Here is a 5,000-nt window from a genome sequence, read left to right on the forward strand (position 1 = left end):
GCCTAGGGTTTGATGGTTTGTTATGCATTCGCATGTATTCAAAAATGAAACACTGTTTTGATGGTTGCACAGTACTGCAAGAGTTCTGTACAGGATGACCAGACCTACCGTGCGTGTTTGCACGGACCACGCGTACCGTGGTAGCGTAGCGCGTTATAAAATGAACCTATCACGCGCTCACTCGGTGCCGCGATATTGACTAGCCAGCCTTTTGGTAGTTTACTCCGAGAGCCATCCATACTACCTCAATGTACCGTCCCAGCCGGGTAGTCAAAACGGCTGGCTGTGTGCACGCTCTCGGTGGTAGATACGTACATGCATCTCCGAGTGCGCACCGCTCCGCAGAACCGCGTATGACGTTCCCGGTTCGATGGTGTAATTTTCATATACGCTCATGAACGACAAAAAAATACACCTCTGTGCGCGCACACGACAGCCCTCACATCGACACACGAGTCGGAGTACACTCGACTCACCTCAATGTACCGTCCCAGAAGGGCAAAATTCACATGTCCAAGCCAAGCCAACTTTGCTTCTTAAGCCAACTTGGCTTAACATCCCTTAAGCGAATTTGGCTTAACGACGACACCTCTGTGCGCGCACACGACAGCCCTCATATCGACACACGAGTCGGAGTACACTCGACTCACCTCAATGTACCGTCCCAGAAGGGAAGTCAAAGCGGCTGGCTGGGTGCGCGCTCTCGGTGGTAGATACATGCATGCATCTCCAAGTGCGCACCGTTCCGCAGAACCGCGCATGACGTTCCCGGCGTATCCCAATTAGGAATAAATGTGCATCGAATAAGCATTTTACGTGCATTAAATGTAAATTAGGTGCAATTTGTAAAATAAAATGCATGGGAAAGAATGTACACCGAATGTCCACTGAATTCCCATCGAATGTGTAAAATGCATTAAAATGCATTCGAAGTGAGCCACCCTTGGGGCCCCTTCTATATTGGTTATGCTTGGGTATGTATGGGAAGCAGGCCCAAGGGAGGTCACTCCCAACAATGTTCATCGATATAAAATTCGATGCCATTTAAATGCAAGCAATGCGCATCGAAATTAATGTTTACACATCTCAATTCATCTATGTAGTCCGTTGGACGTTTTTGTCTAGAAAGCCTGGGTTAGAGACCCTCCACATCCTTAAACATGGTTCTCCCACGTTCCCTCCAAGCATCATTGTCCGGTTCAACTATTACCAAGCCATGGACCCGCGGCAGCACGAGCTGGCAGTGTTTATTCATGTCATGGGTATGCGTAGTCAACGCTACCTACTGTGTCACCTCCACCCTTCTCGGTATACAGCATGGTGGCCGATGTCAACGCTACCTACTGTCATGTTTGTTGCATATTTTCGGGGCACGAAAATAGCAAAAAAGAACCCACATGAGTACTCTCTCAACGACATTACGTGCACAACGTACCCGTCGAATCGGAGCAAACCATTCGAGCTCGAAAAGGCAACCTGAGCGGATCAAGGTATAACCTTTCACCAACTCGCAATTCCTTTCCTGACACCATTAGCATCTATGGGGCAAAAAAAAAGGCACGCCCTGCAGTGCAGAGCGTGCCTAGTTCACTAAGGCTTCGCATATCTGACGCGCTGTGAGATCCAATCGTCGGGATGCCAGCAGGGAACGAGTACTGGGTACTCAACTGCTGGCGACGAAAGGAGGTAATTTCACAACGAACCCCTAGGGTACTGTGCTCTGAGCAACCGATGTAGAATCAATCGTCAGTGGTAGCACAGCTGTGTTGCGTTCAATGCCGTGCCCTGGTGATATGATCTCTATTAGATCATTTCTTAACACGCCGAGGGCTTCGCGTATCTGACGCACGATGAGATCATTCGTCGGGATGCCAGCAGGGAACGAGTACTAGGTACTCGGCTGCTGGCGACGAAAGGAGGTACATCTCACATGCTTTGTCAAACGACGAACTCTCAGGTACTGTGCTCTGAGCAACCGATGTAGAATCAATCGTCAGTGGTAGCACAGCTGTGTTGCGTTCAATGTCGTGCCCTGGTGATATGATCACTATTAGATCATTTCTTAACACGCCGAAGGCTTCGCGTATCTGACGCGCTATGAGATCATTCGTCGGGATGCCAGCAGGGAACGAGTACTAGGTACTCGACTGCTGGCGACGAAAGGAGGTCATTTCACATGCTTTGTCAAACGACGAACCCTCAGGTACTGTGCTCTGAGCAACCGATGTGGAATCAATCGTCAGTGGTAGCACAGCTGTGTTGCGTTCAATGCCGTGCCCTGGTGCCGTGCCCTGTTGCCGTGTCCTAGTGATATGATCACTATCATATCACCTACCTCTTAACACGCCGAGGGCTTCGCATATCTGACGCGCTGTGAGATCCATCGTCGGGATGCCAGCAGGGAACGAGTACTAGGTACTCGACTGCTGGCGACGAAAGGAGGTCATTTCACATGCTTTGTCAAACGACGAACCCTCAGGTACTGTGCTTTGAGCAACCGATGTGGAATCAATTGTCAGTGGTAGCACAGCTGTGTTGCGTTCAAAATCGACCATGAACCTGTAGTGCCTGAATGACAAACTCGTCACTCTAATGCTGCAACTACAAAGTTCACCTTACCTCTGACGTTATTACCGATGATTTGCTTCGCGTGACAGCACTGGTGTACTCATGCAGCGATAGAGTCGTAGGACTCTATCACCGGGAATCGAACCAACTGAAGCCGTACCTCTACTGCTTGGTTGAATTCGACTCGTTAGCGTTCAAATAGTACGTGCTCAGGCGTTTCCAAGCATTTGCCTCGCGTAACAGCACTGGTGTACTCATGCAGCGATAGAGTCGTAGAACTCTATCACCGGGAATCGAACCAACTGAAGCCGTACCTCTACTGCTTGGTTGAATTCGACTCGTTAGCGTTCAAATAGTACGTGCCTTAGCTTAGCATTTACGGTCTTTTCGCAGGGTAGCCATACGACTGCCTTCTGCTTTGCCATGGGTATGGTCAAACAAGAAACACTGTTTAATGGGTTGCACAGTATTGTGCGCGGATGATCAGCCGCACCGTACGTGAGTGTACGGACCACGCGAACCGGTGGTAGCGCATGTGGTATACGCGGACATAGGACGAACCTGCCGCACACGTTTGCGCTCGGTACCGCGATATAGGCTGACCAGCCAGGTATCGTTCACCCGATTGATGAGTATGTGCCGAACTTGTCGACACTGGTGCTCTCGAATGGGTGATACAAAACAACACATCACGCTCCAGAGATACGTGAAGCTTTGTAATGATCCTTCCGCAGGTTCACCTACAGAAACCTTGTTACGACTTTTACTTCCTCTAAATCATCAAGTTCGGTCAACTTCAGCGATTCAAATGTAATCCGGGAAGGACTAGCAAATGTTCACCTTCAAAGACCTCACTAAATAATCCATCGGTAGTAGCGACGGGCGGTGTGTACAAAGGGCAGGGACGTAATCAACGCTAGCTATTGACCAGCACTTACTGGGAATTCCAGGTTCATATGGACCATTTCAATCCATAATCCCGACTAAATGAGCATTTCAGTGATTTCCCGCGCCTTTCGGCGTAGGGTACACGCTGCTGCTCACATTGTAGCGCGTGCAGCCCAGAACATCTAAGGGCATCACGGATCGCTCAATCTCATTTTGCTCATCACAAGCAGATTATCAACCTCAATGAGTTGATGTATTATCAGGTCACACTACACCGCCGGTGGATGGATCGCGCACGACCGTGCGAACGGCCGACGTGCCCATCCGGCCGACGGGATCAACATCTGACTGCTGATAGCGTTCTATTTAATTTGATTGAGTCACCATGCACCACTACCCTTAATTTGGAGAAAGAGCTATTAATCTGTCTTACCTCAATAAGTTCGGACCTGGTAAGTTTTCCCGTGTTGAGTCAAATTAAGCCGCAGGCTCCACTCCTGGTGGTGCCCTTCCGTCAATTCCTTCAAGTTTCAACTTTGCAACCATACTTCCCCCGGAACCTAATTTTGGTTTCCCGGAAGCTACTGAGAGCACCATGATGTAGCGTCTCCCAATTGCTAATTGGCATAGTTTACGGTTAGAACTAGGGCGGTATCTTATCGCCTTCGATCCTCTAACTTTCGTTCTTGATTAATGAAAGCATCCATGGCAAATGCTTTCGCTTTAGTCAGTCTTACGACGGTCTACGAATTTCACCTCTCGCGCCGTAATACTAATGCCCCCAACTACTTCTGTTAATCATTACCTCTTGATCTGATTACAAACCAACGAAACGTAAGACCGAGGTCATATTCCATTATTCCATGCAAAAATATTCGCGGCCATTGATTGGCCTGCTTGAAGCACTCTAATTTGTTCAAGGTAATCTCAGCTGGGTTGGTGAAAACACTGTACCTGATAGGCAAGCGCCACCATATAGGCACCCAGTCTTATAGTCGCAACAATCCAGTGACCTACTACCATCATTAGGAGTAGCACCCGTGTTGGACAATAATAAACTTCGAACGTTTAAACCGCAACAATTTTAATATACGCTAGTGGAGCTGGAATTACCGCGGCTGCTGGCACCAGACTTGCCCTCCACTTGATCCTTACCGAAGGATGTATGCTCGGTTCATTCCAATTATAAAACATCATAAAAGAGTCTTATATTGTTATTTCTCGTCACTACCTCCCCGTGCCGGGATTGGGTAATTTACGCGCCTGCTGCCTTCCTTGGATGTGGTAGCCATTTCTCAGGCTCCCTCTCCGGAATCGAACCCTGATTCCCCGTTACCCGTTGCAACCATGGTAGTCCTCTATACTACCATCAATAGTTGATAGGGCAGATATTTGAAAGATCTGTCGCCGGTGCGAGACCATGCGATCAACAAAATTATCCAGATTTCAACTCAAGCATCACGAAGGACGATCGGTTTGACTAATAATTGCACAGGTTCCGCGAGGTCCCTGCATATTGCATGTATTAGCTCTAGATTTTCCAC

At 48.6% G+C, this 5,000-nt stretch overlaps 1 pseudogene; it reads right to left on the bottom strand.

Annotated features, from left to right (window-relative positions):
- LOC119770870 overlaps nucleotides 1–10 on the bottom strand; it is a 149-nt pseudogene extending 139 nt beyond the window's left edge.
- Nucleotides 11–5,000: the final 4,990 nt, after the last annotated feature.

This window comes from Culex quinquefasciatus, chromosome 3 (genome assembly GCF_015732765.1).
Source record: "Culex quinquefasciatus strain JHB chromosome 3, VPISU_Cqui_1.0_pri_paternal, whole genome shotgun sequence".
Classification (NCBI taxonomy): domain Eukaryota; kingdom Metazoa; phylum Arthropoda; class Insecta; order Diptera; family Culicidae; genus Culex; species Culex quinquefasciatus.